At 35.1% G+C, this 24,812-nt stretch overlaps 1 protein-coding gene across 1 annotated transcript in view; it reads left to right on the forward strand.

Moving 5' to 3' along the window:
- LOC122802678 (cytidine and dCMP deaminase domain-containing protein 1-like) overlaps positions 1-24,812 on the forward strand; it is a 1,178,769-nt gene that overhangs the window by 1,126,852 nt on the left and 27,105 nt on the right. The gene's annotated exons all lie outside the window — the stretch shown is intronic.

Genomic DNA, 24,812 nt, shown 5'->3' on the forward strand with positions numbered 1-24,812 from the left:
TTACTTGTATGCAGATGGTAGATTCTTTACTATGATAGTTCAAATCCAGAGCTGTGTAAAATGTATTATGTAATGTTTGTTTCCTTTTAAATCTTTTTTTTAAATATTGATATTTGCACGACACGCAGCTTAGTGTAAATATGGTGAAATGGATAAATAAATTAAAATTAATGGAAGTTGCTTCTATGATAAGGACAGCATAAATTACAGTTGTGAATCAAGTGTGTCTGTGTGTGTGTGTGTGTGTGTGTGTGTGTGTGTGTGTGTGTGTGTGTGTGTGTGTGTGTGTGTGTGTGTGTGTGTGTAGCACACATGGTAAACACAATGAATCACACAGCATATAGGACATCCAGATCATGATTCAAGTCCCACATTTATCTTTTAATGATGAAAACTAATAAAAACTTTTTACAAGAATAATACATGTTGAGCTTTGCCTGTCTCATTTCCTCATTGCTCACCTCCATGCAAACATGGTATAATGCTCCAGACAAGAAGTAGACAGTATCAGTTTCAGAAAAGATACATTGTTGCAGGTTTTGCTTCCAATGCACAAACACGTTGTGTTGTTGTGAGTTGATCAGCATGATCCCACAACACCTGCAGACAATAAGCAGACATTGTCAATTTCAAAAACAGTACATTGTTACATCTTGTGCTTTTCATCATGCAAACAACATTAAGCTGTATTGTAAGCGATTAGCATGCTTCCACAACACTTTCAGATTTGTCAATTTCTAAAAAGATACATTGTAACATGTGTGATCTTCCATTATGCAAATATGCTAAGCAGCATTGCATGGCAGTCAGCATTCATATACAGTAATGAGTGTACAAAATCAAGCTGCTGCCTAGCTCCCTAAGTTAAGGACCACAAATTACAATACAGGTGAGCCAGGATTCTAATCGAGCAAACTCTAAGTTTTATTAATGCTGGTGCACTGTAATTTAGATAAAAATTAACAATGTAAAAATAATTATACATACAAATAACTATGTCTATCATGTGGACTGAGCAAACACATGATAGCATATATATTATATGTCTAACTATGGATATATATTATATGTCAAACTGCCTTCCTCTCTTTCATCGTTCCTGGTTCTAAAATTAAAACACTTATTTTCTGAATGTTTTTATTTTTTTTTTACTTGGCTTTAAAACAATAAATAAAAAATCAATTATAAAACAAACAAATAGCTATTTACATAGGTCCACAGCTGATCATCAAAGGTATACATCAAGAACAATTAATATATTTCAAGCAAGTCTTTAAGTTTAATCCCAAGATTTATATGAATGTAAAAAGTTTAACGAACTGCAGCAACAAAACAAAGACTCCGTTTAGGAAAATATAAAACAAATGTGAATAGTAGATCCAAACTGGAGTCACCACACGGAAAAGCCAAGTAAAAAACGTCTTTTATTTTTCCATAAAAACACAAGCGCTTTCACGTAGATGAACTACGCTTCTTCAGGTGTAAATAACATGAAAAAACCAAACTGTTTATATACATAGCCTTTCGGCGCGAAAATCAGAATGCTAAACATCAATTAACCAATAATTAAATTAAATGATTTTATAGTTAAGTCAGCAATGACCAATTTTTAAAACCAGAAAATAAAACATACACCTAAACATTCATTAAACAACCATTCTAACACCAGATCTTTAAATACAATACAATAAATCAATAGATAAGTAATACATAGCTGAATTCCATTAAATGCATTGCTGCGCGGACACGCTGCAAACCTAAATAACTTAGGAACTGCTACTGCGAGAACGCAGTACAACAAATCTCCAACCTAAAGCTACTAAAGCTTGCTTTATTATCTCAGCCTAATATTTATTCAGTCATGTATTTACAACATCAACATTTAATGCTTCAAAACTATAACAAATGTTACCAAATTCAAAATTAACTAACCCTTAAAATATAAGAAAGCATTACCACTTTAAGATTTATATCTCCTCTACTTCCGTAATTGACTTGTACCAAAATCATTAACTGATGAACCATGTTGAAAGGTATTGCTGGGAAGATACTACTAAAAGCTCCATGGAAACAATAAACAGAAAAAAAAAATGTATAAACATATCCATTTAATTCCGAAGCTTAGCAGTACCTAAAATGTCACCCAGGTCTTTTAGTTCTTATATCAAAACGTACTAGTATAGATAATAAATGGCAACAAATCTAAAGTTTCAAGGCAGATACAAATCTGACATATATTACATTAATCTTACTTAAAAAATAATAAACAAAAAATAACTAATGGTACAACTAACTAGCTTGCAAACAAGTACATTAATACCAAAGAACTTCCAAACTTATAATGTTCTGCTCATGGTATAATACAACAAAACATGTCGCTCAGCTATGGTAGATTGTACTGAACTACCTAATATAACCTGTAATGACACTCTAAAATTTAAACAAAAAATTTTTTTAAAAGTTGTTAAAAAAGGGATACAAAAAAATCTTATATATAATCACGCTAATATATGGCATTCAAAACAAAAGAAAATTAATGCCAGATTCCAACTTGTTGTCATAACATCAGACGTCTCTAGCTCTTCACTTCTAATATTCAAAGGACATCTGAATAACCCGTTAGCTAACCTCAAATAGCTTCAACTGTCACGTTTAAGCTATATAAGAGTATATGTAAAAACGGCAAACAACCATGATCATACATACATCTAGATGATCGCTGATATTTCTTTAAAAAATATAAAATCCAAATCAACTATATAAGAAATAATTATAAATGTCGATCATTTAATTGATTCTCTCATTATAAAATAAATATAATTATTTGACACTAAATCATAAAATCACGCCAAACTAAAAGTGTATAATATTGCTGCAAATTAACTAATGAATTTAACTAAAGCAAGATATTTAGCATACAACTCGTAAAAAAATTTTTTCCTTTACTTGAAACATTGCTGAAATTCCAGATTCACTTGGTCTAAAAAATTTTTTAGAAAAGTTCTTTATATGCAGTAAATTAATAGCTCAGCGAAAGACCATATTATTACGGCTATCCATAAGAGTAAGATGATATATAGATACAGAAAAAAATATATACAAGATAAAAAGTATGTTGTCTAATATAAACTGAATCAACTATTAATTAATCTGATTCAAGTTTCAAGTCTAATATTTGTATATTATTTAATCAGTATTTCTTTCGGTTATCCAGAACTGGTTTCACAGATACAGAATAATTGATACCAGGATATACATGCGCTTTTAGGGTCAAAATCCACTTCAGCTCCCTGATAGCTAACTGATTATTATTGTCTCCTGATCTGGGATTCTGGGGTAGCATCTCCAATACTTTAAAGCCAAAACTATGATTATTATGTTCTATGACATGTTTGGCTAAGGCATTAGTCTCTTTCTCTTTTCTAATGTCGTAGCAGTGGTTATAAACCCTGTCACGAAGCCGTCTTTTGGTCAAACCAATGTAAAATACATCACACTGATTGCATGTCGCCAAATATATCAAATTACTGCTGTTACAGTCACTAAAAAATCTGGGAACGAAAGTAAAAATACCTTCTGGATGTACAAAGCTAACACGTTTAGATATATATGGACACATAGAGCAGCCACCACAGGGAAAGGTACCCTTCTTCTCTTGATTTAATATACTATGTGAGAATGTATGTTCCAAACAGAGGATTTCTTTCAGACTCTGAGAGGTTCTATAACTGAACCTGGGAAATTCACCCACTATGGTTTTGGTAAAAGGATCAGTTACCAGAACATTCCAATTCCTGACAATAATCTTATTCAGGTTAAAACTGTCACTAGTAAACTTAGTGACATAACTCAATTTGTCAGTGAAATTTTCTTTAGCTGTAAAATATTTCTTATAACCAGTAGTATTTCTAACTGCAACTGTATCTCCAGAACCATATAACTTATTGAGAACTTCTTGTTTACATTCTGCAAACAACTTAGAAGGATACCCCCTTTCTCTGAACAAAAGCTCTAACGTACTAAGTTCCCTATCCAAGGTGTCACTGTATCTACATATTTTGAAAATCCTATGTAATTAACTGGATATTATCCCTTCAAAGGTATGTCTTGGATGCATGCTGCTAAAATGTAGCAGTGTATTCCTCCAAGTAGACTTCCTATATAGAGATGTAACAATTTTGTCATCTCTAAATTTTAATTGCAGATCTAAAAAATGTATCTGACTGTAAGAAGTCTCCACTGTAAACCTCAGAAACGAGGAAGTTGTCTCCAGTTCATTAACAAATTTAATACATTCTGACTCAGTGCCCTCCCATACAAAAAGGACGTCGTCCACAAATCTCCTGTAAATCCTGATTTTTTTAAAATCTGGATGTGTAAAAAGATGTTCCTGTTCCCAATTGTATACCACAAGGTTGGCATAACTATTTGCACAGGGGGTGCCCATGGCAACCCCCCATTTTTGCAAATATAGTTGGTTCTGATATAGGAAAACATTGTTGTTAAGTATTAAATCTAAGAGATAATTAATAAGAATTTTCCTGTTGTTACTATAACCAGACAGAGTAACTAATACTTTGTCTATCGCCTGAAGCCCCTGCTCATTGGGAATACAGGTAAAGAGATTCTTCACATCCATTGTCACTAGTAACAGTGATGCCTCCTTACTGCTGAAATCAAGATCTTTCAAGGAATCTATAAGTTGGTATGAATCTCTAAGGATATGTGGAATACGGTCCACTAAAGGTCTTAAAATACTTTCTGCAAAGGAAGAGATGGTACATGTTACCCAGTTATTACTGGAGACTATCGGTCTCATTGGTATAGGACTGAGGCCCTTGTGTAGCTTGGGTAGGCCTTTAATCAGAGGGGTGGTAGGAAATTCAATAAAAAAATATTCATACAGTTCACAGCTAATCTGCCCACCTAACAAAAGATCATAAAGATCAGCATGTACAGTTTTAATAATCTTCTGATATTTTGTATTGCTAATCTTCTCATACACCGTATCTTCTGATAAAAGATTAGTCATGGTGAGGCCATAGTCTGAAGAATTCATTACGACTACGGCTCCACCCTTGTCTGCTGGTTTAATAATGATGTCAGTATTTCTCTTTAATGTTAATAAAGAATCTTGTTCTGCTCTAGTCATATTGAAAAAGCAGCATCTCTTCTTATGATGAGCAAACCAATCATAAAAATCAGTCTCACACATTCGCAAAAAACTCTCGACATTGTGTGGCATATTAGGTATGAAGCTGCTTTTAGCTCTAAAAAAATTTTTTACCTCATTAGTATTAAGTACACTGTTGTTTTTGAACAAGATCTTAAGAGAAACATTGCGACAAAACAATCTTAAGTCTACCAGCACCTCATTGAGGGAACTGGTTTGAGAGGGTATGAAATTAAGACCTTTTTCTAAAAGGGAAATATCTGAGTCAGACAAACTGTATGCAGAAACATTATAAACTAGAGAGTTCAGTTTCGCTGTTTCCTTGTTGCAATGTATCTTTCTCCGGACCCTTTTCTTTTTCTTGGTCCTCTGCTGTGAGAGCGGCCTCTCCACCCCTGCTTTTGCTTTACTGGGAATGGTAAAAAAGCATTCGTTGCAGGTGCAGAGTCTTTTGGTTTTGCTCCTGCCAGAAGAAAAGCTGTAGCTGCTTGTTGGTTGGGCGGAGGTGTGTCATTTAAACAATGAACGTCGTTCATAACAGCTGGGGAGTGAGATTGTGGAATATTAGATGCTGTTACATTGTTCCTATGATGACTGGTCACAGGTAATGATTGTAACAAGTCTGATGGAACAGTATTCAAGGTTACATTAACATGTGATTCCGAAACAACGTTACTATCCGGAATGTTCAATCTGGAGACCCCTTGTGGATTAGGGTTAATGTTCCTTGGCCAGAGAAAAATTTGGCCTGTAGCAAAGTCATTAGCATCTCTCAGAATCTTTCTCTGTTTCACCATTTTTAAACGATCACTAAAAGAATGGACTTGAATCAAAACATTATCAAGCCTCTTCACAAAATATTCTGTAGAAAAATTGTCTAAAATGTTTTTGTACTGTGCCTCTACTTTCTTTCTGAGGGCCGCTTCTAACGGAGCAAAATATTCAAGTAACAAGTTGATATAATTAAACCTAATTTCTACGTGAAAGCGCTTGTGTTTTTATGGAAGAATAAAAGACGCTTTTTACTTGGCTTTTCCGTGTGGTGACTCCAGTTTGGATCTACTATTCACATTTGTTTTATATTTTCCTAAACGGAGTCTTTGTTTTGTTGTTGCAGTTCGTTAAACTTTTTTCCTCTTGTTTGGTGCTGCTAGTAACTTTGACTCATGGAACAAATGGAAATTGAACTTGATTTCACTCCAGAGACGAGGACATCTGTTTCAACAGCTTGGGATTTTTTCAAGCATAACATCGAGAATCCTTTATTGACTCTGGAACTGAATAATCCAGTTACTGTTGCTCCACAACCCTCTAATGGTGAGTCAGTAGCTGAGTTTAACAAATTAACAAGATTGTTGCAAGATGACGTATACCAACTACAGAGGTACGTGTGGCAGAGATTGCACCTAGAGGCATGCATACATTTTAAAATTATACCAAGAGGCATGCGTGTCTTTTGTATGCCTTCTTATGGTGATTCCCATCCTGTACTGTTGAGGAAGTGGCAAGATTTGAATATACAGCTTGGGTTTAATTATATCAACTTGTTACTTGAATATTTTGCTCCGTTAGAAGCGGCCCTCAGAAAAAAAGTAGAGGCACAGTACAAAAACATTTTAGACAATTTTTCTACAGAATATTTTGTGAAGAGGCTTGATAATGTTTTGATTCAAGTCCATTCTTTTAGTGATCGTTTAAAAATGGTGAAACAGAGAAAGATTCTGAGAGATGCTAATGACTTTGCTACAGGCCAAATTTTTCTCTGGCCAAGGAACATTAACCCTAATCCACAAGGGGTCTCCAGATTGAACATTCCGGATAGTAACGTTGTTTCGGAATCACATGTTAATGTAACCTTGAATACTGTTCCATCAGACTTGTTACAATCATTACCTGTGACCAGTCATCATAGGAACAATGTAACAGCATCTAATATTCCACAATCTCACTCCCCAGCTGTTATGAACGACGTTCATTGTTTAAATGACACACCTCCGCCCAACCAACAAGCAGCTACAGCTTTTCTTCTGGCAGGAGCAAAACCAAAAGACTCTGCACCTGCAACAAATGCTTTTTTACCATTCCCAGTAAAGCAAAAGCAGGGGTGGAGAGGTCGCTCTCACAGCAGAGGACCAAGAAAAAGAAAAGGGTCCGGAGAAAGATACATTGCAACAAGGAAACAGCGAAACTGAACTCTCTAGTTTATAATGTTTCTGCATACAGTTTGTCTGACTCAGATATTTCCCTTTTAGAAAAAGGTCTTAATTTCATACCCTCTCAAACCAGTTCCCTCAATGAGGTGCTGGTAGACTTAAGATTGTTTTGTCGCAATGTTTCTCTTAAGATCTTGTTCAAAAACAACAGTGTACTTAATACTAATGAGGTAAAAAATTTTTTTAGAGCTAAAAGCAGCTTCATACCTAATATGCCACACAATGTCGAGAGTTTTTTGCGAATGTGTGAGACTGATTTTTATGGTTGGTTTGCTCATCATAAGAAGAGATGCTGCTTTTTCAATATGACTAGAGCACAACAAGATTCTTTATTTGCATTAAAGAGAAATACTGACATCATTGTTAAACCAGCAGATAAGGGTGGAGCCGTAGTTATAATGAATTCTTCAGACTATGGTCTCACCATGACTAATCTTTTATCAGAAGATACCGTGTATGAGAAGATTAGCAATACAAAATATCAGAAGATTATTAAAACCGTACATGCTGATCTTTATGATCTTTTGTTAGGGGGGCAGATCAGCTGTGAACTGTATGAATATCTTTTTATTGAATTCCCCACCACCCCTCTGATTAAAGGCCTACCCAAAATACATAAAGGCCTCAGCCCTATACCAATGAGACTGATAGTCTCCAGTAATAATTGGGTAACATGTACAATCTCATCCTTTGTAGAAAGTATTTTAAGACCTTTAGTGGATCATATTCCACATATTCTTAGAGATTCATACCAACTTATAGATTCCTTAAAAGATCTTGATTTCAGCAGTTATGAGGTACCACTGTTACTAGTGACAATGGATGTGAAGAATCTATTCACCTGTATTCCCAACGAGCAAGGGCTTCAGGCGATAGACGAAGTATTAGTTACTCTGTCCAGTTATAGCAACAACAGGAAAATTCTTATTAATTATCTCCTTGACATAATACTTAATAACAATGTTTTCCTTTATCAGAACCAACTATATTTGCAAAAATGGGGGGTTGCCATGGGCACCCCCTGTGCAAATAGTTATGCCAATCTTGTGGTATACAAATGGGAACAGGAACATCTTTTCACACATCCAGACTTTAAAAAAATTAGAATTTACAGGAGATTTGTGGACGATGTCCTTTTTGTATGGGAGGGCACTGAGTCAGAATGTATTAAATTTGTTAATGAACTGGAGACAACATCCTCGTTTTTGAGGTTTACAGTGGAGACTTCTTATAGTCAGATACATTTTTTAGATCTGTTATTAAAATTTAGTGATGACAAGATTGTTACATCTTTATATAGGAAGTCTACTTGGAGGAATACGCTGCTACATTTCAGCAGCATGCATCCAAGACATACCTTTAAAGGGATAATATCCAGTCAATTACATAGGGTTTTCAAAATATGTAGATATAGTGATACCTTGGATAGGGAACTTAGTACGTTAGAGCTTTTGTTCAGAGAAAGGGGGTATCCTTCTAAGTTGTTTGCAGAATGTAAACAAGATGTTTTCAATAAGTTATATGTTTCTGGAAATGCAGTTGCAGTTAGAAATACTACTGGTCACAGGAAACATTTTACAGTTAAAGAAAATTTCACTGAAGTTATGTCACTAAGTTTACTAGTGACAGTTTTAACCTAAATAGGATTATTGTCAGGAATTGGAATGTTCTGGTAACAGATCCTTTCACCAAAACCATAGTGGGTGAATTTCCCAGGTTCAGTTATAGAACCTCTCAGAGTCTGAAAGAAATCCTCTGTTTGGAACATACATTCTCACATAGTATATTAAATCAAGAGAAGAAGGGTACCTTTCCCTGTGGTGGCTGCTCTATGTGTCCTTACATATCTAAATGTGCTAGTTTTGTACATCCGGAAGGCATTTTCACTTTTGTACCCAGATTTTTTAGTGACTGTAACAGTAGTAATTTGATATATTTGGCGACCTGTAATCAGTGCAACGTATTTTACGTTGGTCTGACTAAAAGACGGCTTCGTGACAGGGTTTATAACCACTGCTATGACATTAGAAAAGAGAAAGAGACTAATGCCTTAGCCAAACATGTCATAGAATATAATAATCATAATTTTGGGTTTAGAGTATTAGAGTTGCTACCTAAGAATCCCAGATCAGGAGACAATAATAATCTGTTAGCCATCAGGGAGTTGAAGTGGATTTTGACCCTAAAGGCACATATATATCCTGGTATTAATCACTCTGTATCTGTGAAACCAGTTCTGGATAACCAGAAAAAATACTGATTAAATAATATACAAATATTAGACTTGAAACTTGAATCAGATTAATTAATAGTTGATTCAGTTTATATTAGACAACATACTTTTTATCTTGTATATATTTTTTTCTGTATCTATATATCATCTTACTCTTATGGATAGCCGTAATAATATGGTCTTTCGCTGAGCTATTAATTTACTGCATATAAAGAACTTTTCTAAAAAATTTTTTAAACCAAGTGAATCTGGAATTTCAGCAATGTTTCAAGTAAAGGAAAAAAATTTTTTACGAGTTGTATGCTAAATATTTTGCTTTAGTTAAATTCATTAGTTAATTTGCAGCAATATTATACACTTTTAGTTTGGCGTGATTTTATGATTTAGTGTCAAATAATTATATTTATTTTATAATGAGAGAATCAATTAAATGATCGACATTTATAATTATTTCTTATATAGTTGATTTGGATTTTATATTTTTTAAAGAAATATCAGCAATCATCTAGATGTATGTATGATCATGGTTGTTTGCCGTTTTTACATATACTCTTATATAGCTTAAACGTGACAGTTGAAGCTATTTGAGGTTAGCTAACGGGTTATTCAGATGTCCTTTGAATATTAGAAGTGAAGAGCTAGAGACGTCTGATGTTATGACAACAAGTTGGAATCTGGCATTAATTTTCTTTTGTTTTGAATGCCATATATTAGCGTGATTATATATAAGATTTTTTTGTATCCCTTTTTTAACAACTTTTAAAAAAATTTTTTGTTTAAATTTTAGAGTGTCATTACAGGTTATATTAGGTAGTTCAGTACAATCTACCATAGCTGAGCGACATGTTTTGTTGTATTATACCATGAGCAGAACATTATAAGTTTGGAAGTTCTTTGGTATTAATGTACTTGTTTGCAAGCTAGTTAGTTGTACCATTAGTTATTTTTTGTTTATTATTTTTTAAGTAAGATTAATGTAATATATGTCAGATTTGTATCTGCCTTGAAACTTTAGATTTGTTGCCATTTATTATCTATACTAGTACGTTTTGATATAAGAACTAAAAGACCTGGGTGACATTTTAGGTACTGCTAAGCTTCGGAATTAAATGGATATGTTTATACATTTTTTTTTTCTGTTTATTGTTTCCATGGAGCTTTTACTAGTATCTTCCCAGCAATACCTTTCAACATGGTTCATCAGTTAATGATTTTGGTACAAGTCAATTACGGAAGTAGAGGAGATATAAACCTTAAAGCGGTAATGCTTTCTTATATTTTAAGGGTTAGTTAATTTTGAATTTGGTAACATTTGTTATAGTTTTGAAGCATTAAATGTTGATGTTGTAAATACATGACTGAATAAATATTAGGCTGAGATAATAAAGCAAGCTTTAGTAGCTTTAGATTGGAAATTTGTTGTACTGAGTTCTCGCAGTAGCAGTTCCTAAGTTATTTAGGTTTGCAGCGTGTCCGCGCAGCAATGCATTTAATGGAATTCAGCTATGTATTACTTATCTATTGATTTATTACATTGCATTTAAAGATTTGGTGTCAGAGTTGTAGTTTAATGACTGTTTAGGTGTATGTTTTACTTTTCATTTTTAAATATTGGTCATTGCTGACTTAACTATAAAATCATTTAATTCAATTATTGGTTAATTGATGTTTAGTATTTTGATTTTCGCGCCGAAAGGCTATGTATAAAAACAGCTTGGTTATTTCATGTTATTTACACCTGAAGAAGCGTAGTTTATCTACGTGAAAGCGCTTGTGTTTTTATGGAAGAATAAAAGACGTTTTTTACTTTGCTTTTCCGTGTGGTGACTCCAGTTTGGATCTACTATTCGCATTTATATGAATGTGTAATATTATAAGTTCTCATTTTTCTGAACTTTTATGTCACACACATACACGGTTAATCATGCAACACTTTGATGTATGTATATATGTGTGTGTGTGTGTGTGTGTGTGTGTGTGTGTGTGTGTGTGTGTGTGTGTGTGTGTGTGTGTATATGTGTGTGTGTGTGTGTGTGTGTGTGTGTGTGTGTGTATATGTGTGTGTGTGTGTGTGTGTGTGTGTGTGTGTGTGTGTGTGTGTGTGTAAACTAATGAGCATGTGTGACAAACATATCCTCAGTTGCAATGAACAGTCTGCACAATCCTTGGGATAAACTTCACACGTCAATGATAGTCATACACACATGAATATATAAACTAGGACATTGTCAGATCACACACATACATGGTTAACCACTCACTCTTAAATATGTCTATATAATTAATGAGCATGGCTGACAAACACTTCCTCTGTGTCAAGCAGTTAAAAACACCTATGTGGAAGATAATGTGTTGTCTATTTTACATAGGTTTGAATAACACATTGTACAAATTACTTTTAACAGTGTGTAAAGCCACCCATAAAATATGTCAGGACATAACATTTATACACCCCAATACATGTCTGAAACGTTAACTTATCTAACAGGTGCATCAGCATTCATCCCCTAAATTAATACTGTCATGTTACCCTTCCTAATTCATAAACTGCCTTCCTCTCCTTTTGACATTGCCACTTTCCACTTAACATTGCACAAACACAGTTGGCATGGTTGTGCGGGTTTGTGCACTGACTGTTAAAAGTGATATCACAAATTGGCGGGAAAACACTTTAACTGTTGCTGATTGACCTGTGCAGACATAGCAGGAGCAAGAAAGAAAGGTGCCCAATTTAGGGCTCAAAGATGGGGTGTAGAGGAGTCAAGAATATTCACTTGACTCCTTGCAAAGTGCCACAGCTGTAGGCTATTTCAGGCCAACTATATTGGGTCTCAATATAAATCAGAGGATTGGTATAATCTTGCCAAAGCTGTCTGTAGTGCAACTGGCATTCTGCACACTGGAGAGTAATGCAAGCACCACCATGATGACCTGAAAAGGTGCAAGCAGGCATATCTCAGCCAGTGGCTGAATGAGTTTAGGACTGCTGACATCACACAGTTGTGTAAGTATGCAGATAAAGATACTTTAAATTATACTCAGAGTTGAAGATAGGCAAGACTGGTATGCATAATGCTCTTCTCTGTTTCTCTCCTCTGTATTTTACAGCTAACTAAGAGATTGCAGTGAACAGGGAAGCCCATGCTGAACATTTAGGAAGGCTAAGAGAAGCAAGAGGTATATATACTGCACAAAATAATTATTATTGTATTAAAAGCATTGCTCTTCTATAGATAAGTAGCAAATTAAGCATTCATATCTTAACTGCAAAATCAAGCATGCATGCTTCATTCTATAGATCAAAGGAATCACAGAAGTCAATTGCAATAGTGTATTCAGATTTTGTGGGTTTATATCCCACAAGTAACAAATACATACTAAACTAATAAAACAATATTAAATATTAATTACAACATTGGTATAAGTGTCATGTTGTTAACTTAATCTGTATTATTTGAAAAAAAAACATATGTACAATATATGCATATTGCAAGGTTTACTTGCAGCAATTATCAGACCTAGTTTGTATTGTTTACAAAGTATAGCTCCAATGGCTTTTGCACTGATGCCCAGCACATCTCGAACACAACCTGACATTACTGCCTCTGCAATCCCTACACTTCCTGGGCCCTCGACATCAAGTAGCATTACCCCGGCAGCTGGTGCAGTGGTCCCCTTTGGGGGTATTGGTGAAGGTGGTGATTTTGCCACCCACCAGGAGATGACAGGCATAGTGCATGAGGTCATAGAAAGTAACACTGGTGCATGCCTCAGCCAGATGGAGAAGATACTGGCTGAAATGCTGGGAAGAAAAAAAATGTCAAGCACTCCAACAGCAAAAAATGAAAATATTAAAAGCATACAAAAGGAAGTGCAGGAGAAAAGATCAAATTGGTTAGATTTAACCAGTTTGTTACTTTCTCCTGCACTTCCATTTATATGGTTTTATTATTTTCAAGTTTCTCAGTTACCACCTTTTAGAACACTCCAACAGCAAGCTGAAGAAGGGAAAGTAATGACAGTTGTGAGGATGAGGATTAGATTCTCACTGTCCCCATGCTTGACAGGCATAGGCCTCCAATGTCCCCTACCTGTCCCCAATCATGGTGTCCCTAACCTTTCGTGTTCCTCACCATCCCTGCCTCTGTCTTCTTTTTCCTGTTTGTCTGCATCCACTTCATCTCCTATTCTGACCTACCTGACACTGCCATACCTATGTCCCTTTCCCAACATTCCTCTCTTACTGAAATAAAAAAAATGGGTACTAGTCCCACAAACAAAAAAATATTGTCCCATACATAGCTCTCTACTAAGCACATGTGTCTTCTCAACACAGCTGATTTGGTTCAATTGGCTATACAACATGATTGCATTGTTGTCAGCCATCTTCATTAAGGTGACAGTCCAAATTCATCCAGTATTCTATATATGTTCATTTTACACTGTTGAAGAAGTGGATAGCTAATTCCATTCTGTACATTCTTATTGCTTTCTCTTTGTTCTTTCCTTAGCTTGCCCCCCATTCATTTCATCACTTTCCAATCAACCCCATTTTACACCTTTAATTTGATCAAAAAATAGAATTACATACCACGCACATAAATAATAAATCCCTAATGAAGGCCTTCACTTTTTGACCTCCATGTTTGCATGGAGTTTTGTATCACACACCAATGCCAAGCTATAGTGAATGGCTCTACATGTCCTCTGGCAAAGCATGGTTACCTCCAAGCAATGCTGCTTAATATCTCTGGGCTAAAGAAACACACCTTTAAAGCAGAGTAATGACACTAATATTAAATATTTTCTATCATATTTATTTAGACTGATGAATGTATACAAATTCCAATCCGTATGTATGCTGTTGATATAGCTTAGTTTGGGTGGTGGTTGTTTTTATACAGTACTTCACTGTAGTTACTCCCTCTCACATTTGTGAAAATTATCACATTTAATTATTTAATGCCATCCTGAACACATATTTAAAAAAATAGATTGAGCTAGATTTTAACTTTGTATCATTTGTGCTAAAAAAAAATCACTGCTGTTACACCTACTGCCACAGAGAGAGCTAGGCAGCAGATATTTTCCCTACACTCTTTACTGTCCAAAATGCTGACTGACATGCCTCTCCACTTAGCATATTTGTTCCGAGGAAAGCAAACCAAAAAGCACTCATTATTTTCTCAGTGAGGCAGAGACCTGCATTTGATTGTTGCTTAACTCCACACAAATGGGGAAAGCAGTACTAATAGTCCTTCATGTCATAGTTTCTGACACATTTGTGAAATAAACTACATTATGAACAGTATAGTATCTCTCTGCTATTTCTACCATAGCTGATATGCATAAGTATTTCTCAAGTTCAAGTAGTAGTTATGAAATGTAAATCTCGCATGCGCAAACACTCTGTCATCAATCATGCAAACCAGCTGCTCAGTGGTACACTATGAAAATAGTTAATTGGCATGAATTATTATATACACTGCCCAGTTACTCTTCATTCCATAATAATGCATGTAAAACCACAACCACAAGGAAGGCACTTGTTACTGACTGAACACACATTTATTCAGACTCATATGTGCCCTGCACCCATTTCCCAAATGTCAACTACACTACAGAAGTAAATAGCACAACTGCATTTCAACATAAAAGCTTTCTACTGACAATAGACATATTAAGATTGTCTTATAGATGTATTAATGTGGGCATCAGTGCATCACAAATATGAGCACACATACATACACAGTTGCATGCATGCTGATCACAAAACATGTGTGTGTGTGTGTGTGTGTGTGTGTGTGTGTGTGTGTGTGTGTGTGTGTGTGTGTGTGTGTGTGAGAGACAGTAAGTGTGTAATGTACACATCTTGCAAAACAGCTGCATATGTTTCAGTTCTGCTACATGTTTCTTGACAGCTTTTTGCATCTAGTTTGAGAAGCTGTCTTTTTAAAGTATATATGCACATTGGAAACACAACAGAAAATACAAAATCCAAACTTTGCAACCACTCGCATAACAGGATATTATAGAACGATGATGGCATCATCTATAAAGACCAATATAACAAGGCAAAAGCATACTTCAAGGATGGTGCAGTTATTAACTAGTGTGTTCTGCTGATAGGAACAAAATACTTACATGCAGGTTAACTTAACACAAGAGCCACATCATCTGTGTGTCTCTATGTATGCATAAGTCTGTGTGCAGAGTCAGAAGAACATGAGTCTGTATCCTATTATCATCAATCTATACCATGCAGAAAAAAATATTTTTCAGTTGTACCTGCCTACACAGCCATTTCACACAGGCCTCCCAACATCTTCTCACAAACACACAATGATGATGTCGTCTGCTATATATTGTTAGACAGAAGCATAAAATCAGACTTATGCCATGGCACTTGTGTTAAGTAGTGAGTTCTTTAGCTTGTGTAACTAGTTAGGTAGGGGGTTTAATCTCACTGCAGTGTGTATAGACAGGAGACCCTAAGTCTGCATCCTACTGTCAGCAATCCAGTCCCATGCAGAACAAATATTTTAACAGTTGTATATGCCTACACAACCATTTCAAACAGGCCTCCCAACATCTTGTCTGACAGTATAATAGCCAGACTTGTGCTGTGGAACTTGTGTTAAGTACTGTGTTCTGTAAATATTTAGGTAGGGGTTCTAGGCTCACTGTGGTCAGTTTGTGAATGTGTGTGTGTGTGTGTGTGTGTGTGTGTGTGTGTGTGTGTGTGTGTGTGTGTGTGTGTGTGTGTGTGTGTGTATTTGTGTATATTTGTGTGTATTTGTGTGTGTGTTCAGTTAGTTCACATTCTGGCACTTCTACTTCATTCTTCTTCTCACCAGACACTGCTGATGACATCATCAGTAAAGTGTTGTCTGACAGTATGAAATTCAGACTTGTGCTGTGGTGCTTCCATTAAGTACTTCATTCTGCACATAGTTAGGTAGGGGTTCTAATCTCACTGTGGTCAACTGGTATGTATATTTATGTTAAGTTAGTTTACATTTTAGAAACAATTTTAAAACACCTTTGGGAGACACTACTACTGTATAACGTTTTGTCTGACACTATGAAATCCAGACTTGTGCCATAACTGACAACTGTCCAGATTTTTGTAGAATGTCCAGACTTTTTGCCTCATATTTTTAGTCTGCTTCTCATAAAATTATGGTGTTCTAGCAAATCACTGGCAAATCTTTGAGGACTGAAGTCAGAAAATAATGTTAGATTACATTTCAGTTTCAGACTTCATATTCTTCAGAAAATTCATGCTAATGCAAAACCTGTTATTCTATCAACTTTCTAAGTTTGTAAGAGCAAACTTTAAAAAAGTGTCCCTATTTTTGGGCCTTTGTCTCCCCATTATTTTAGCTTTGTCCAGATTTCTTGCATCAAGTACTGTGTTCTGTTCATAGGTAGGTAGGTAGGAATTCTAATATTGCTGTGGTCAGCTGGTATGTGTGTGTGTGTTTATGTTCAGTTAGTTCACATTCTAGAGACAATTTTAGAACAGCTTATGAGACACTCCTACTCCACTCTTCTTCTCACTAGACACTGCTGATGTCATCACCTGTAAAGTGTTGTCTGACACTATGAATGCAGACTTGTGCTATGGTGCTTGCGTTAAGGACTGTATTCTATACATAGTTAAGTAGGGGTTCTTGTCTCACTGTAGTCAATTGTTGTGTGTTCAATCAGCAATCAGTAGGGTGACAATTTTAGAATGACGTGTGAGTCCACATCTATGTCAGACACTCCTCCAAACATATTCTAGTAATATACACTCATGATGAGATCCTGTATAAAGTACACTCTGACAGTAGTCAAGTCAAACTTCTGCTGTGCCAGTAACATTAAGTAGTATGTCCTACAGCTTCTGTAACTAGATATGTACAGGTTGTAATCTGACAGCAGACACGTTGAGTGTGTATATATCAAAATAATATCTCTGAGACAATTTTACCCCAAGATGTGACTCCACATTCGTGTCAGACACTCCTCCCAATATGTTCATCTCAGCATACAATGATGCTATCATACTCCATAAAGTGCAATGTAAGTGTTAAAATTAGATGTATGTGGTGGTGCTTGTGTTACTTTATATGGAATTCAGCTTCTATATCTATACAGGTGTAATGCTCAAATCAAACCCAGTGAACTGTTGTATGTGTGATTGGTGGTATATTATGGTCATTGTATGATCTTTTGAATTGCTCTTCATTTCACTACCACTTAGGAGAAACTTTAACATAGCCCCATGCATCCAACATCCCCCTTTTCCCTCTTGCCATATGACATCCTTCCTGCAGAAGAGTGGAGGGTGTCCTCATGTCAAAGATGCATGCACACATCATGAAGCAGACTCCTTCCATGAGACTCTGCAAGTCAGCTCCAGAGCACAGGATGTGCAATTGCTAATTATGTAATGGGGTGGTGCACATCTCACATATGGACAGAGGCAGTATGTAATGCAATCAAACAAATACACAGATATGCACAATAGCCTTACTTTCTTCCATCATGTAGATATAGGGAGTTTAATTTAAATGGTATAATAATGGCTAGGATTTTATGTGATGTTGGCCATAAGCTTAGTAATGACTTATGACCCTATGAACATTTCACATGTCAATGTTGAGATGTGAATGTACGGTAGGCCTACAAGAGGGCATTACAATCTGTGATGTGCGATAATGTATTGATGTCTGCTGCTGACATTTGATTACATGTTCCTTCTATAACAGCTGTACTAATATACCTCCTGAGAATTGTTGACATGGGATGATACTGTCTGTATTGTTGGCTTAGTAAGGCATGTGTTTTTGTAGTGGAGCAGATCAACATTCTACTCAGTTCTCATTCAACCATCACACTGACACCTGCAGTATGACACATGTGTATACCTACCATCATTAAATACTCTGTGACATATATCAATATAAATTCATACTGATTACATGGGCACATAAGTCTTCTTTTATCCACATGTTGTAATGCTGTGATATACACAAAAATGTCATATATTTTGACTCAGTTGCAACATTGTGGAGTTCATTGTATGTGCAATTGTGTAGCTATTCCAAAGGATTATTGAGATGGTCACCAGCACCATTGCATGACTGTCAGCATTTGTGTCAGTAACTGTTCTGCATATGCCACAACCAACTCATTTGTAGTGTATCCTTATATGGTATCAGACCACTCAAACACAGCTTTCCAATGAAAAACCTATAGACATATGCTGTGCAATTAATGTGATTACATGACATTGATAGAGCTGTATGACTGTCTGAACAGTACCACTGTGTGACATGTGATGCATAGTCAATGTTGTATTTGGAAGTGTTGTCACAAATCGTTTATTTAAATAGGTGTGAAATGTTAAGAAAAATATACAACTTAGCAAAGAGCTGTTTGTGGATGCCATCAGCCATACTCAGCCATAGACAATAGACAATCTGCCATCTGACAGTTTGTCTCACACTTCACCCCCCTCTCCCCACTGGCCATTATCAAAAGTATACATGCAAACATTACACAGTTTATTTTCTCAGGGGGAACAACTCATGTGTGTGCTCTCTAAAGCTAATAACACAGGATCATTGAGCCCTCACACCATTCTAGGTTACTTATACCATGACTTAAAACCTGACCTAGCAGACACATCTGGATCCCTACTTAAACACAGCCTCCAGACAGACTGTTCTTACAGAAGCATGTACAGCAACAATCGATCTGTCTGAACAAGGGGTGGACCATCACTTGATGCAAGGAATTATAGACCTGTAATCCTAACTCCCCTTATCTGTGAGGCAGACCAACAACTCATCATTAACTTTATCAAAAAGGACACAGATAATGTCACGGTGGTGTACTAAACCCATTTTTGATTTGTTATGGCTACATCATGATTGTTAAAATCTGGTTGATGTCTTCAAGAAGAATCACCGAGGGCATACATGAAGAAAAGAATGTCATCCCGCAAAGTTTATCCAAGGCACTTGTTACAAATCCACACTCGGGTATTACAGAGAAACTGTCTCAAGTAGACATAAACACTTATTTCAGCAAGTGGTTACACAAATAGAACACACACATGACACATAATGTCGAGCTGTGTGAAGTCATCTCTAGGTAGAGTTCAGAGAGCAGGTGCATAACTCAAGGTTCTGTGCTAAGTCCTTTCCTGTTCAGTATTTAACTCTCACAAGTCAAGACAAAATTTGACATCCTTTGTCTAACCAGCTTTGTGGATGACTGCAAATTGCGGATATTCATTGAAACCAAGAGTGCCATGATATACTGCAGAAAGTATTAATACACAAAAATGATTATTTCTAGAACCATGGAGCCATACTATATGAACAAAAAGCAGGATTATTTCCTTTTGAAAGCAAATACACAAGCTAATTACAATATAAACAGCACACCCCTAGGATCAGAACAAGTTTTATCTGAAAAACAGAAAGGCACAGCCTGTTGGTTAAAAGTTGCCCTAAACAAACCAAAAAATAAGCAGCGAAAGATCGAGCAACTAATATGGCAATAAACATACACTGATAATACAAAATAAACCAAAGCAGATTAAAGTGGTGCACAGTATTTAAAAGAAAAAGGTGAGCGCTTTCACAGTTACAAACTATTTCATCAGACCTACTTACATAAAATCAACTATACATTTAAATAGCATATAAGGACAACACCTACCTTAAAACATTATAATTAAAATGTAACAGCATCAATAGTGACCTTAAAGCCAATTAACTTCCTATACAAATGATTCTACTTACAAATACAGACCTCAGAAGCAGATAGATGTAATCCATCTGTTCAAACTGCATTTGTAATATCGCCATTTGCTACTAAAGGTCCCCTAATTCCTTTATCTGTAAAGCTTAATAATCACTGGTTATTTCTGTAACAAAATATTGAGAGTACTCATAATTTAGAAAGACAAAAAAAAAATGTTTTTTCTTGTGTTTATATTTTATATTCTATATAAACCCTACTACTAGAATGCTTTATGCTGACTTTACTAAAGGAATTGTTAATATATGCATAATTTATGTTTCTATGGAACCTATATCTCTGTGTGATATTCTTGTGTAATTTCTTTATGACATGCTATTGGAACTTTTCTCCCCAGACCTTCGCTGAAAATTGATGTGTGTCCAGTCGGACTTTCCCAGTTAACAAATGTAAATTAAAATAAATAATAAAATAATTTAATAATAATATACAAAACAATCTAAAATAAATAAAATGATGTTAAAAGGTGAATGGATCCATTCACGAATGAGTCCTACACACATTACACGATGGGTGTGCCCACCAGTTAAAATTCAACGGTCAATAGACCAACCATGTAAAGAAAGCGAAGTTGATTGGCATTTCATGTATCACGGCATTTCTTAAGAAACAAAAATGGAACATTATACAATGAATAATAAAATCCCAAAACATACACTCACTATAAAAATACAATATATAAAATATGTATATAAAAAGTATATACAAAGAAGAATGCAAAGATATCCCCCTAGAGCCTTCCCTAAGTCAGTTCAAAAAAAGTCTATTTTAAAGCACACTGGCTATGTCCCTGTGCCAGACCCGACTAATCCTCTCACTATGTAATGAACTAATTCTTTTCACAACTTAACACAGTTGTATTTTCTATTCCTTAAACCTTGTGTAAACTAAAGCATTTGTATGACTATGTTTTTGTATTACCAGCTAAACCTATAAAATTGTCCTTATTTAGATATATGTAATAGAATTGTGTTTTACTTTGGAGCTTTTCTCCCCGGGCCTCCACTGAAAATGGACATGTATCCAGTTGGACTATCCCGGTCAACAAATATAAAATAAAAAATAAATAAAAATAAATGCATTACAAATCAAATGACAGCCAGATTTAATGAGGAACTGACTGTGCCTTGAGGGCAGGTTTCAATGAAACCATACCATTCAACCCTGGTTTGTCATAAGATTGTAATTCTAATATACATCCCTGCTACCTCAGTTCAGTTCTATTCTTCATATATCCACCTGTAATGTCTAAATAAATTAACTCTAAAACAAAAAAAATTTAATTTATGCTGCTGGTCAGATTCATGAACATGTAAGGCTAAGGCATTACTCAACTTATTTTTTATATCATTTAGGTGCTCAAGGATCCTATCCTTAAAACATCTATTCATTTTTCCTATATAAAGCACATAACAAAGTTCACAATAGTACATCAAGTTTTAGTCCTACAATCAGCATAAAATTATCATTCAATAGAATGATGTAGAATCGGGTGCTCAAAAAATAATTAGAATAAATATATTGACAAGCTGATCACTTTCTACAGGGATAAGTACCCTTGCAGTAAGAAGAAAAGGAATCAGTTCTGTTATGATTGCTATAAAATAGTTGCCTTTTAAGGGAAAGATTGTTATGAAAACAGAAATTAGGTGCCTCCCCTACCAATTCCTTAAGTTCATGGCTACAACGTAAAATCCCCCAGTTATTTCTCACAATGTCACATGCAAGGTTAATGTCATTAGAATAAGTGAACAGACACTTCATTTCACTACTGCTTTGGGGTCCCATTGCTTCTACACTGGTAGGTAGTAGTAAATCAAAAAAGTAAGGGCTAGACTTGCCTGTATGTTTAGACCTCGCTTAAGATATGCATAAGTATATCTCTTGTGAAGAATAACCTCTGTGCATGAAATCTTGTTTAAGGTTAGAAAACACTTGGTCTAATGATGTAACATCAGTATGCTAGTGCATAGCTCTTAGAAATTGTCCCCTGAGCACATTCCTAGGAATGTGTCTGGTGCGTATACTACTCTTATGTAAGAGAGAATTAGTCTTGCAAGATTTCCTGTATAATTGCATCTTAAAACTACCTAGAGTGTTCCTACTCACAGTAATATCCAAAAAAATCTATTGATGTATAAGAGGTCTTAACACTAAACTTTAAGAAATCTGTAGTAGTGTGCACATAATCAACAAATTCCTTGAAAAACTCATAAGAACCATTCCATAGCAAGAATACATCATCAACAAAATGTTTACAGTGGACGATATGTTTAACAAAGATGTTGTTATTAAGTACCTAATTTTGTTCCCAGTGAGCTAGTGCCAGGTAATGTAGCTATTTGCACAAGCTGTGCCCATAGCTATGCCAACTCTCTGTAGATAAAAAGTCATTCCAAATACAAAAACATTGTTATCCAAATCCAGTTTTAACAATGTGCAAATAAGCTCAGGCTTACTGTTAGAAAAAACATACTGCTGATGTAAAAATGATCTCACAAACTCAACCCCAACATTGTTAGGGATAACTGTAAAAAGTGAGGTCACATCCAGTGTAACAGATAGCAAATCATTGTTAGCAGTTAAATGATGCCAACTCACAACAGATAAAATCGGGGACATTCTACACAATCAGGGACAGCTGACAGGTATGGCAAGCAGAAAAGAAGTCTTCTTTGTATTATTAATGGCTTTAAAAGCTGTTATGACACATCATTCTGCTACACTTTCTAAGTCTAGTGGAGTGAAGTTCTAACAGTTTTTAAAAGTTGTTTTACATTCTGCCACTGTTCTTTGCCAAACAGCACTATCCACATTTAGTCCCTAGCATGAAATGTAGTCTTACCATTGCTTGAGTGTCCTTAAACTTTAGTGAAGCAGTCTTAAGTGCTGTTAATATTGGGTCTCACTCTGTAGAAATGATTAACAAGTTTAATGTTTCTTGATTTTAGAGCATAATTGTGGAGTTCTATACACTGTAAGTAAAGTGGGAACATGTAAGACCTCAATGACACTTGGAGAAATTGTTTAGTGAACCTCCACTATGTGACCTGCAATTTCCATTGAAGTCTTGTGCAAGGGTTTTCAGTTGCATCATTGTTCTCATTGAGAGTGGTACCTTTTTGTTCTAGAGCAATGTATTCTGATTATTTCCCCTTATTGTACTAATATGGCTATCAAATGCCTTATCATTGTCTTCAGTCCTATTAGTTAACTGAATATCATATGCTAGGGAAGAGTCTTTGACTAGAATTTAGGCATGCCTTACTGTGGGGTGTCAGGAAAGGAGATACTGCCAGCCAAGCTATCTGGAATTTTGTAAATAATTTATATAAAAAGAAAAAGAAGACAAACCACACTGGCAACTGTAAATATAAATTAGTGCTTTCGTTTACTGGCAAATTGTAAACTTCTTCAGATAAAAAGCCATCTTAACATACTCATTATATAACACCATACATTCTGATGTCATCAAAATACATAATTGATTAATTAATCAATTAACTAAATTAAATATAAGGAACTTTTAAAGAGCCCATATATGTTATGTGTCTTTCATTGAATTGAACATGCTTTTGCAACAACAATTTTTTGTATTACTATTTCATATTTAATACCTGGAATTTACTTAAGTGGGCTCTTTAAAAGTTCCTTATATTTAATTTAGTTAATTGATTAATTAATCAATTATGTATTTTGATGACATCAGAATGTATGGTGTTATATAATGAGTATGTTAAGATGGCTTTTTATCTGAAGAAGTTTACAATTTGCCAGTAAACGAAAGCGCTAATTTATATTTACAGTTGCCAGTGTGGTTTGTCTTCTTTTTCTTTTTGTTTCAACCAGTTTTTGAACTTTTTGTGGTGTAAATAAGTTATATGTCATCTGTAAATATATTTGTAAATATTAACATGATTTATATAGAAGTGTAACAAAAGGAGATACTGCCAGCACAGTGGTCTGGAATTTTGTAAATGGTTATGTGTCACTTGTGAATATCAACATGCTTCATGTAAGATGCTAGTGTTTTAACTGTCTTAGAACTGTATGTTATGTGTATATCAAACTGCTGGTAAAGAACCATGTGTTGTAAAAGTATTTTACAAAGAAGAGGTATTTTGTAAAGTACTGACCTAAAATGTAACCACAGCATACCCTACTGGAAAAGAACAGAAATGTGAGTACACTATGTAACTGTTTTGATGTATATATTTTAACAATGGAAACTGGAATACAGGAGGTTAATTTCAGAAAAATAGCTGAAAATTTAAATTGCTTTATGACCACATAATAAAAAGATGTTATCTTTCAGTTTCAGCGCAGTAACAGACACTATGTCTAGAACTAGATGCTTTTTGTATTGTCT

Source organism: Protopterus annectens, chromosome 5.part0 (assembly GCF_019279795.1).
Source record: "Protopterus annectens isolate FY-2018-M chromosome 5.part0, PAN1.0, whole genome shotgun sequence".
NCBI lineage: Eukaryota > Metazoa > Chordata > Ceratodontiformes > Protopteridae > Protopterus > Protopterus annectens.